The following is a 12590-nucleotide window of genomic DNA, read 5'->3' as shown; positions in this document are numbered from 1 at the left end:
ACTCAGAAAACATCAGCGTTCATATTTCCACTGCATCCTCTTCGCATGAACATATTAGTTTATGTCTGTTTCCAGGACTTCGTCCAATCAGGAAATCAATTCCCTGGTCAAATGAAAAATAAAACATGCTTCTGTGCTTTCCAAACGTCTGCTGCAGTTTGGGCAGAATGTGTGTGTAAGCATTAACTACTGTATCTTTAAGATTTATATCGGTTCCGTTTAAACTGGCTAAACTCTAAATGAAACAAATCAAAAAGCAGAGGAGGTTCAGAGGATTTACACTCCACTTCTACAGCAGGACAAACTGGGATTTATGTGCACTGAGAAAGTCAAAACACATTTGCGGGAAATTTAAGAAACACATGAAAGAAAAACTATATATTTGCATTTGCTCGTTCATATGTTTGTAGGTGTGTGAATATACTGTATTTTATAAACCTCATGTTTTTCCTTCTCCCCCTGTGACCAGACACTCAGTGTTTACATAAACTAAGCGTCTGAACTGGGGATGAAGTAGAAATTCAGACATTTAAAAACAGTCTTTAGTAGCGCAATCACTCATTTTTGTTGTTTTGTCTCTCTGCTCAAGAAATGAAACACTTTTCACAAGGTTTAGGCTTCAGTTTGATGATGTTTGCATCATTAAAAGATGAAAAGTGTAGGAATCATGGTTCTTTTCAAACATTTTTGGGGGACCAAAAGTAATCAGTAATTTCATAAATGTATAACATTAATGTGCATGTGAACAACCAGAGTGTTTTCAAGTTTTAAGTCACGTATACATAATCTTAGTTCTACCATTGTACAATATACTGCATGTTTTACAGGTTTAGTTCCACGCATCTTTCCTCTAGCGCCTGGCAGCGGTTGGGTTATTGTTCATTTCCTACAGAATGAAAACAAATGATCAGACTCTTGAAACCGAACATGAGGTCTGTATTATACTACATTACCTCATAACGAGGTTTCTTGGTAAAAACAAAACAGAAACAAAAATGCAGTCTTGATCTTTGACAGTTTAGTGTGCTCATGTATTTTCATACTTTACATAATGAATGAAACCAACGGCTGCCTGGAATCATAAGAAATACAGTCACAATCTAAAACACAACAGTGTGCAAAATCATTAGCTGTGGTGTAAAACACGCGCGGCTGATTCCTACAGACTAAAATCTGCAAAACCACAAGTGTGCTCCTTAACAGCTGGATATCGGCACTTTAACCTCATAGTTAGTCTTTCGAGCCAAAAGCAATGACAAACATATCACTCTCCTAATACTTTAAGACTTAAATGTTACAGGTTAATACTCTGAGAGAATAAATACATCAGTGCTGGATCCATAGAGCGTTGACAGACAGACGGACAGACAGAGGAGAATCTAGGCCAATGCAAAGCCTCTCAGACCGGCTGTAGCTCAACAACACACTGAAAGTAAATCTCTCTTTGGCTGTCTCTCTCTCTCTCCCTTTTAGCATTTATTCTCTCTCTTTACACTCTTTTCCGTTTTGCTTTCTCTCTTCCTCCCTCTTCTTTCCTTCTTCCCTCTCTAACTCGCTTTATCTCCCTTTTGTTTCCCCCGTTTCCTCCTCGTCCTCTCCCTCTTCCATCTCTCTCTCCCTTGACTCCAGTATTTAGTGGGATCTGCTCTTATCTCGTCTCAGCAGCGTGTAAGTCGGCGCTTCCTGTCTCCTCCTTCTCCCTGCCCTGTTGGACTGGCTCGGTTTGGCCTGGTTCGGGCCTCTGTGGCTGCACTGGGAACTGAGGGATTGGGGGAGTGAGGGACAAAAGCTATGTTGGGGTTGGAAGCTGGTGATACATCACGGTGCGAGGACAGAGAGACCAGGAAGTCAAATTAAAGACCTTTTTTAATACTGCCTTGAATCTAATTTAAGATTAATTTAGTTAATAAAATTCATAACCAGCACTGGTTAAAGCAGACTGAAGAGTCCCATTGGAAAGAAAAAAGAGCAGCTTCATTAATCCAAATTCTGCAGACAGCTTCCAAAATGGTGAAAATATTCCTTATTCTCACGACTGCGTTTGAGATATTTTTAATACTTTCAGTGTCCTAAACTGTGGACGAGAGGATTCCTGCACACCCCGCAGATGAAGAGGTGAATGTGTACAGGGTGGAGGGGTTGAAACAACAGAGGCCACAAATAAAACACACATTCAGGCATTTGCAGCATTTGGCCAACCTGGCCATGCTGGAGCTTTGTAACGCCTGTTAGCATTGTACTGAGATTAATTCCCATTCCTATTTTTACAGTCTGTCGACAGCAATGACAAACAGCCTCTGTTGACAGCTGAATGCTGCGTTTGGTCGAGTGACGACGAGCTAACAAATCACACAAACTAGATGTTAGCATGGCGTTTTGAGTTAGCCACAAGCTAACGCTTTGCTGGTAGACATTTAAGCCTCATTCTGCTTTTAATTCAGCATTAGTGAGCAGAATGACACGGCCGGAGTGTGTGTGCGTGGGTGTGTGTGCGTGTGTGTACTGATACTGAGGAAACTGGGCTTCGCCTCTCCCCGACAGCTGGTGCCCTCTGGGTAATCTGGACTCGTCCAATCAGAAGCAAGGATTAGCAGGCCATTGTCTTGGCATGAGTGTGTGTTTGTCATGTTTATGTGTTGTGATTGTGTGTGCATGCATTTGCATGTGTGTGCGTATGCTGAGTGTGATTGGAGCAGGAAAGGCCGCTCTGTCAGAGGAGACCATATTGAGGCTACTGTACAGCTGTGCCGCTGCAGCAAAGACCTGATTAATGTCATTACAAAATATTGACTTAAAGATCACTCAGAGATCAATTCATATTCATATAATACCAAACATGATTGACACTTGGGGCTCTATGTATCATAAGTGCATATACGAGCAATTAAACTCTTAAACGCAGTGTTAATGTGGCATTATGGTCCATCAAGGTGCTGTAGTAGTAACACTGTAGGTTCATGCGGTAAAGGGACTGATTTATAGTTTGGGATCATCACTTTTTTTATTTGCTTCCAATTTCTATTTAAAATTTAGAGCAGGATGGTTTAAAACTGGAATAAGACGCTTTTGGTAAAGAGAGGAGAGAAGAACTCCACAACAAGCAAACACGGCCCTGACATATTACCACCTTTGTTATGGCTAATGCGTCAGCAAACAGCTGTCGCAGACACATCCCGCAGACACGGAGTAACATTATCATTCATTTGGAGTCCTGAGATAAATATCTGGCTCTTTAGCTACTAGCTGTTGCACTTTCTTTCCCAGCTAGTCTGCAGCATTGTCTGTCTGCTCTCGAGTGAGCTTGTTTGCTGAATAAAGGTGTCACACTGAGAATGAACCATACAGCCAATGTGCTGTAAAGCAAAACTACGAGTTAAAAGAGGCTTAAAAGCTTTGTAAAATGAAGAATTGATGATAATTCTTTGTAGGTAGGTCCGTCCTTATGAAACACAATTATTTTCATATCTTATATAGTGGAGTTTTGAACTTATTTTCATCCAGATTTTATCTCAGTATCTGAAAGCTGTTATCTCTTGCTGTAAGAAGACACGGCAGTTCACACAAACAAGATCCTCCTGTAATGAAAACAGCTCAGAAAATCCTTCTGGAAACAGAAAGGGAAACCAAGTGAGGAAAAATACTGCTGCTGATTAAGATGACATTTGAAGGGGCAGTTTTGTGAATGTCTCCTCAATAAATGTGTGTTTTATTTTACTTTGGCTTTCTCATGTCCCGATGTCTTGTTTATCATACAGCAAACACACACACACTCACAGTCACTGACATACAAATGTTCAAACCAGTGCCAACACAACAGAATTTACACATCCCTCAGTGATCACGAGAGAGCTCCTTTGGCAGTAACTTCGGTACTGGTCCCCCTGGTGCAAGACATCACTGTGTGTGTGTGTGTGTGTGTGTGTGTGTGTGTGTGTGTGTGTGTGTGTGTCTTATGTGACTTTTGCATTTCTCCTATAAAATGAACCTCATCATTTGACATTTTAACAGTTGGAAGCTGTTTCCAAACTTGACATGCTGCAGCTGCTGAAGCAATATCTTTCCAATGCTGTTAAGACTCCTGCGTTTACATAACAAGACATTTTTTACGTTGCTCATGTAGAAACAAAATGTAGCCCGCAGAACAACAATATAATGTATATTTAACATTGCTAGTTATAATGTGCAAGGACACAAACTTTAAACAAACATTAAAGATCCCCTCCAGACATGTGTTAAGACATTACAAATGATAATAATTATGAAGACAATAATCTGATATGTTTATTCTGAAAAAAAAGTATAATTTCCACATTAAATCCTTAAATAAACACTAAACAAAAACCACCAACCACATTTGCAACAACAAAAGCTGACCAATACCACTGAAATGTACATTTCAGACAACCATGTTTAAGTCCTGATAGGCATTCTTGGGAAGAAGATGGAGCTAAGAAACAAACCAGAGTTTATTACAGTGTTTGGGGAAAATTGGAGATTCACTACAGGGCTTAATAATATAGGGAAAGGACCACAAATCAAGGACCATAACACATAGAGCGGAGAAAAAAAGAACGAAGAGTAATGGTTTGTAAAAGACAGTAAAAATACAAAGAACTAAGCTCCAAAGTCTCTAAAGTTTTTAAAAATCCAGAAAGCTTCAGGTCAGAGGGTTGATAAGTTCCTGAGATGAAACACCTGCAACAGTGCCAGAAAGGGGCCAATAATGCCAGGGGTTCTTCCACCGAGTCACAGATATCAATGCAATCTGTTTAGTCATGGTACGGTGAGACTGTGACTGGAAAATGTTTAATAAATAGTTTACTGTATAGGCTGCAGTTAGTAATGCAGCTCCCAGTGCAGCTCCAGTCACACTGAAACCTGCAGCGTCGAGTACAAAAAGTACAAGAGGTTCAATTACTGGAGCTCTTATTTCTATCAGAGGATGATGAGGATTGAAAATGAAAAGCGAGAGTCTGTGAAATTCATACCAGACGTGAACTTCAGCTCGCTATTTCCACAATGACCAAGTGACCCAACACCACTTCGTTCAACACCAGAACTCTCATCATCATCATCATCATCACCATGATCATGATCCAGGCTGTGGACCCTGGCAGTTGTTTTTATTAACTAGCATGACTCACTCCTTCCTCCTCTGCTCTCCTCCTCCTCCTCCTCCTCCTCTTCCTCCACCTCCTCCTCTCCCTGATGACCACAGAGGCACCGGAGGCAGCAGACAGAAAGCACAGCGAGCTGCCTCTCCTCTGATTTCTGACTCACAGTAACACACAGCAACATATGCACACACAGTATGACGAGGCATACTGATGCTGCTGGACAAATACCAGGATGAGCGACGGGAGAATGTCCCTCGGTGCTAAAAATCGAACACAGAGAGCGACATGTTAACATGTCAGTGATCAAAGCAACTCGATCCTGCAGTGGGGAGGGGACGCATCCGCCCTCTGCTGCTGGAAGGAAAAGATGCACAACGTTTGTTTGTGCTTTGCTGCAAACAAATTTTCAAAAAAGGGACAGAAAAGGGATATTCAGCGTTTTTGTTGCACTAAAAGCCAACAAATTAACAGCAGCAGATTTACAGAAACTCTTGTGGAGTGCTCAGCAGTAAAAGCGAGGAGAGTGATGCATCAGCGTGACCTCTCACTGACCACTGCAGTGATGTAGTTACAGTGTATCCTCACTGTAAAGATGACTCGGTGTCTCTCGCCCTGTTAATTGCAGCAGAGCGGTCAACCTGCAGCAGCCATGATTCATTCCCCCCAGCTGGAGGAGCCATAGATGACAATAAATGTTAGTTTCTTAGTTTTAAAGGTCAAATGATGGCCAGGATGTAGATTCATGGAATGTAAAAAAAATATTGTGGATATTAAAGGGCCACTCCAACAATTACACACATAAAGTTCACTACTCGTCATGGAATGTACTACTAAACCTGTGAAAACATTGATATAATGTCTTCTGTGGCTCTGGAGGAGCTTTTAAAAGTTAGAACATAAGCCTTTAATGATGCCATTAGGGTTATCTCAGCTTGGGTTTGGAGACTTTAAATTTATAGCTTACTGTAAAAAAAAATTGTAGGTGTTCGAAAGATGTGGACATTTACCAGGGACAGAAAGTTGATTCTACTTAGTTCCATTAATGGAAATGTAGGCTACAGCCTGTTTAGACCTTGACCTAAAGTAAAAGTCAGGATATCTTGGCCTTTTACCATTTTTTAATAATAACTTGGTGGAAGTGCAATGCCAAATATTACAGTGTTAAATAAGAATTTACAGGACACTAAATAATTTGTCAGATTATTGTAAATAACGTTGCCAGGCTTAATTATATTCTTCTTGATAATGTTTAATAATTGAAAAGCATATTTTTTAATTCTCTTCTGTAGAGTATCGTATGTATATTTTGGCAAGAATGTTATATATATGTTTTTTTCTTCTTCTTTTTTTAAAATGATGTTTGTATATTAGTATGAGCTCAATTCTCATGGTGGGAAAAATGTCCCGATCCAGTGAATCAAACGATAGATTAAGGCAGAGATTGGATTTAGTGTTGACAAGCTGCAGCTGCAAACTGGGTCACTGAGGAGTATTTTATGAAAATAAATTTAAAGGCTCTGATGTAAAAAAACTGTGACTTTCCTCAACAAAGTCTTAAAGCTTCCATGACTTGAAAAAATGCTATTCCTTCTTCATTTATTAATGTTGTTTTTCAGCTCAGACGACCACTAAAGGCATAAAAAAATTTGGTTTCCACAACAGTTGGGCTAAAAACTGCTAGCTTGTGCGACAATTGTGTGAAACAGTTATCAAACATATTCTGGTAAATTCCTGCAAAGTGACCCATTTGTAAAAATGAAAATCCCAGACTTTGCCCTGAGAGTCCTTTAAAGATCCCTGAAGTTCCCTGTCAGGAGTGAGTTTCTCAAACTTTTTTAATATTTGAGAATATCAGCAGAGAAGAACAGAGCACACGGGAAGAAGAGACGAGATGTGACAGCATCGCCAGAGGTCTTGTGTTCACAGGTACATGATGTTCATCCCCTGCTATGTAGAGACGTACAGCTTTTTCACTTCTAGCACCACTCTGATGGAAAAACATCAGCAGGGGAGAGAAAGACAGCCAATAGAAAGAGATACAGAGGTTCACACGACTTCTGTCACATCCGAAAAACATCAAGCGAGGGGAAGGCAGACGGAAAGACAGAGAAATGGACAGAAACTCAGAGAGGGAGAGGCAGATTGGCACAGAGTCACGACAGTAATGTCAAAATGGAGTGACACCAGAGAAAGAGGGAGACAAACAGAGAGGAGCAGAGAGACAGACAGACTGGGATGCAGAGAGAGAAACATTTGTGAAACCTGTCACAACAAAGTAACGTCAGGAAAACAGAGAGCAAGAGAGACAAAAAGACAGGGCGATTCTGCAAGATGTATACTAAAATGTAGACAGAGAAACCTGAAAGATAGACAGAAACATGTAGTGGAGGGCTTTTTAATATGCAGTTTTCAGCTGAAAATGTTGTAAAAACAGAGAGAAGACAGCTTAAAAGCAAGCATAGTTGCAATGCTTTTGAAAGGGATTCTCATATTAATATTTTCTGTTTTTTCTTCCTGTCTTTCTACTGATTTATTCTGTGCCTCTCCACAGATAGATATTCATGTCACCGGCCAAAACTGAGAGCGAGACAGGTGGAGAGACAGAAACTGAAATAAAGATTGAATGCAATCATAAAGAGACAAAGACAGCGGGAGAGATGGAAATACAGACAACATTATGATGAGGAAGATTAAATACAGGCAGGGGGATACAGACAGACAGAGAGAAAGTATGAATTAAAAATAAAATTAAAAAATCCTTGTCCTATAAAATAACAGCGGAGGCTCCATCTGAGCTGATTGGAAGCACAGCGAGACGTGGCGGCTGGTTTAATGTAAGCTCATTAAACAGATCTCCTTAGGCTGCGGATAAGCTCAGGTTAACTGGCTACCTTTGATCAGATCTGTTGGATTAGCAGCCTGTTAGAGGTGCAGCTCAACACCTTGTTGTTCCAGAGGGTTAAAGACTATATAAAATGGTTTATAGAACCAGAGAGGACAAGCGGACAGAGGAGAACTAACGTCAAAGCGATGAAGGTCAGCGAGAGATGCTGGTGTTCGTGTATCATGTGTCTGTTCATCACAGTGTGACGAGCTCACAATTTAATTCTCACCTGTTTTTCTCATGAAAAGGTTCACTTAGGGGTGAGCTTAAAAACAAATGAGAAAAACTTTCCCCAGCACTAAAAAGTTAAAAAATTTAACAGAAGTTTGGTGCAAAACTTGTATCTGTCTTCATATTGGCCTTCTGGAATCAGTGTTTTATAATAACTCAACTGACATTATGAGTGAGTATTTCAAGTCTTATGCAAATGGATCATTTCAAACAAGATTATTAAAATTCTTTAGCAACCAATATTATGTGCACCTGAGGATATTATTACCAAGATAAACCAATATCTTTCCATTATTAGGTCCGAACCAAGATTCATTTTCTTCAACAACCAAGTGGCAGAAGTTCAACAACGTATTTTCCAGCCAGTCTTTATCAGCTACATGCAGCATTTCATGTCTCTGTAAATTACTGAGCCAACACTGGTTAAATCTAATTGTAAAAGGAGTTTATTTCCTGCTTTGTACCATACAGCAATAATACACAAGAACCTATTCTGTAGTACACAGATAAAACTTTATTTCCTCTTCTGTAGCTGTTTCTCAACTATGCTAATACCAAATTTATTCCAGTTAAAGTGTGAGTGAAAGCACTAATGATTTATTGATGTTTCAGTGCTACATGTAGTACCTCGAAACCCGCAAATCAGGACCTAATATCACCTTCTGTTACATGATGAAGAGCCCTTTTCAACCTGCTTTTACATTGAAATTGCCTCAGCTACTCTACTCACAATGGTCCCCCGTAATGTGGAAAAAGTGCTGACGACAACCAATAGGCCTCTGTCAGCGAGAGATGGATGGATTCATTGACTGACAGCCCAATAAGCCAATGGAAATGACCGCACAGGCCTCAGTATCCAATTAAATAGGTTTTATGGCCTAATGAGCAGGCCCAGCTGTGGGGACAAAAGCAGAGCCGGTTGACCATGAAGACAGAAGAGTGGATGGATGAAGGAAGAAAAAAGAAAAGAGAGAGAAACATCTTATTGATTAACCAAGATTTGGCGAAACACAATGAAAAACACTAACATAGATAGACAGACAGACAGACAGACAGACAGATAGATAGATAGATAGATAGATAGATAGATAGATAGATAGATAGATAGATAGATAGATAGATAGATAGATAGATATTTTGCATGTTGCATAACTGCTGCTGCAAAGTTTTGACCTGCAACTGTAAACCAGCATAGGAGGCGGTCAGTCTCCCCTTTACTGTTCCTGCTCAGTTACCTTGGCAACTGACAGTCTCACAGCCCCCCCCAATCATGCATACACACCCGCACACATACCCTCACACACAATTGTGAATATACAGCAGACACACACACTCTTTCATGCAGCTGGGCAGCTGTTGGTGATGTCATGAGTTGTTATTCCGAGAGAGAGAGAGAGAGAGAGAGAGAGAGAGAGAGAGAGAGAGAGAGAGAGAGAGAGAAAGAGCATGACTGCATGTGCTGATGTAATCAGGAGCAGTAAGGAAACTTGGACCTGTTCTCTGCTGCAGTCGACCAAGTCTTCATCAGGGAGAGAACAGCAAAGAAGGATAGGAGGGAGAGGAAGGGAGAGAGGGAAGATGGGAGGGAGGAAGAAATAAAGGAAGGAAGGATGGAAGAAGAAAAGAGAAAAGTTAAAAACTAGAAAATATCAAAAGGGTATTTGAGGAAGAAACCTAAAAATAAAAGGAAAGAAGGAAGAAAAGAAGGAAGAAAGCAGGACAAATGTAAAGGAAAGAAAACAAGCAAAAAAAACAAAAAATAAAGAAGAAAAGACAGAAATCAGAGCTTGGTCCAACACTGCAGCTTATGTGGATGAAAATGTGATGGTTGCGTTGAAACGGGCTGGCAGAGTTCAGCTCGTCTCCTTTGAGTGCCTACGGGGCCGTAATACACACTCTCCCACTGGCTTCCACATCATTTACACCAGACAAAATCATGGTCAATTAGGAAAAACTTATTAAATCCTGGAGTTACTGTGGTCAGATGGCCTGGGGCGCTGCTTTTACTGGTCTTCACTGACTTTTAGGCACTTTAAAAACAACGAAACAGGAAAAACAAAAGTGGTGTCTGGACAGGCTGAGGTGCAAACAGTTTCAACATACAGTAAAAAGCCCGGTATATTTCCAGAATATGGCTTCTAATTTAGCTGAATGTTTCTTTGTGATAAGAAAAACCCTTTTGAAGAAATTTGTTGTAAACCTCACATAGCTCCATGTGGGACCTTCACAGCACTATAAACTTTAAACGGTATGAAAACATTACAAATCAGCAGTATTTAAGGCTAACAAGTAACCAGCTGCACAGACCAAAAAAGTAACCCTAAACTACCTCCGAATCCCAAAACACTGTAAGAAGTTCGACAAAGAATCGGAGTCTACAAAAACTTAACACAAAGTCCCAAAGAACCCAAAAGTAATGCATTAAGGTTTAGGAACAAATACTATAAAAGTATTTGTGAATATTTGCAAACATATAAAATATTTTTTGGAACAAAACAACCCCAAAAAATACCGCAATAAACCTGCAACTTCCACAAACACAATATATTGTAAAATATATGTAAAGACTAGTTTTACTTGTACTTTTAATTTTTTTTTTATTGTAATAAAATGAAAGACACAACAAGAAGCCATTTTTTTCTTGGTGAGTTTAACATTAATGTTATCCATCATTTCCTGTTTCCTCTTATCTTTTTCTACTCTCTACATCCGACTCCTCGTGTTATTATTTAAAATCATTTCTTAAGCAGCCCCGGGAACTGTAAAAACATGGTTTTGTGTCAGCCTCTCTCTCCCCTCTGTGTTTCTGCTCACTCACTCTCCCCGTGTCTCTCCCCCCTCCTCCCCACTTCCCTCCCTCTCGTCCTTTATCTATCCAGAGGTCCGGTGGTGACAGAGCACTCGGTGAGAAGAATAAGGCAACTCTCTCTAAAGAATAACAAAAGAAGCTGGAAGAAAAGGCAGGAATTCCTCTGCTCTGATGTAACTCTTTTCACTTGGAGAGTCCTGCTGCTCTCCGTCCAGTCTCCACCTCTATGTCCTTCACTCCCCCGAATCCACAAAGGTCCTTTGCTGGGGATCTGCATGCTTGACAGAAATACACTTATTTCATCCAACTTTTTAAGCTGGAAATGAATCACAATTTGGGAGCTACATTTAAAAAACAATGCAAAAATCAATCAGTATTTCTGGTAGGAGCAGCTGCAGCAGGGATATGAACTTATGACCTTTATCTTGATGGGAAACATTCCTTATTTCCCCACTTACTTACATGCAACATACTGCATGTTTTGCTTTTTTAAAGCTTTGGTGAAACTTCCCACTTGCACAGGATTTTTTAAGAATGTAATTGTCTCTTTTACTCTCCTTCACTGTATCGGACGAATGCTTTTATTTTGAAGAGTCCTCTGTGATGTGTCTGATTGATTGATCTGGTTTCTTTTTCTAGTTGGTCAGTTTTCAGCTCTTACATACATAAGATATATGAATGAAAAGTTCCTAATACGGTGACGTGGAGGATTCCTTTTGTGTTTCACTAACTTCCCGAGACAAAAACAGTCTTTTCTCACCATTTCTCTGCACTATGCACCCTCTCTTCAGCTCTCCTCCCCTGTTTCCCATCATCCTCCCCCCCCTTTTTTGTCTTTCTTTCTTTGGCAGTAGCACTGGTGTTGCCCAAGTGACCCGACCCATGCCGAGCAAACAGCTGAAAAGATGCCATGGCTGCCTCTCCTCTCCTCTCTATTCTTCTCTTATGTTCTCCTCTCCTCTCTCTCACATCCAGTTTTTTCCCTCTTTACTCCTTGTTATTTTCCCCACATTTCCTTTTTCCTATTTTTGACCTCTTCTACCTTTCCTCACTCTTCCTCTCACACATTCTTTTTCTACCCTCATCACTTCCACTTCTACCCCTTTCTCTTTCTACTTCTCCTCCTCCTTCTACTTTCTTTCTCTCTCTTTCCATCACTCTGTTGTACCTGCTGTCACATTCATCTGAAAGCTGCCAGCCTGCCCTCAGCAACAAGTAGAAAACAGAGGCAGAAACAATGAGGGCTCAGGAACAGTTTGAAACTCTCACCCTCAGAAAAAGTTAGTGGAGACCAAACTGATGTCTAAGAAAAGGATGATTTGTTTGAGCCACAGTGAAGCCAGTGTGTATATTCCATTATATTTATTGCTTGTGTAAGTCATTATTATTGCATTTTCTTCCCCGTTGAAAGAGAAAAACAAAGCGGAGAGTTTCTTCACATTGAAGTACTCCCATTCCCTCCAATACCCAAGCAAAGTGTATATAATTTATATAATAACATCAGTTGTGAATTCATTTTGCTGCATATGAATTCATATTAACTATTAAG

At 40.2% G+C, this 12590-nt stretch overlaps 2 protein-coding genes across 3 annotated transcripts in view; one reads left to right on the top strand and one right to left on the bottom strand.

Moving 5' to 3' along the window:
* LOC127362650 (rhomboid-related protein 4) overlaps positions 1 to 12590 on the top strand; it is a 424067-nt gene that overhangs the window by 249996 nt on the left and 161481 nt on the right. The window lies entirely within an intron of this gene.
* The window catches only part of nova2 (NOVA alternative splicing regulator 2), an 88271-nt gene that overhangs the window by 30062 nt on the left and 45619 nt on the right, over positions 1 to 12590 (bottom strand). The gene's annotated exons all lie outside the window — the stretch shown is intronic.

Source organism: Dicentrarchus labrax, unplaced genomic scaffold, assembly GCF_905237075.1.
Source record: "Dicentrarchus labrax unplaced genomic scaffold, dlabrax2021, whole genome shotgun sequence".
Lineage (NCBI taxonomy): Eukaryota > Metazoa > Chordata > Actinopteri > Moronidae > Dicentrarchus > Dicentrarchus labrax.
Note: the sequence above shows the minus strand (reverse complement) of the source record. Positions and strands in the feature narration are given on the sequence as shown.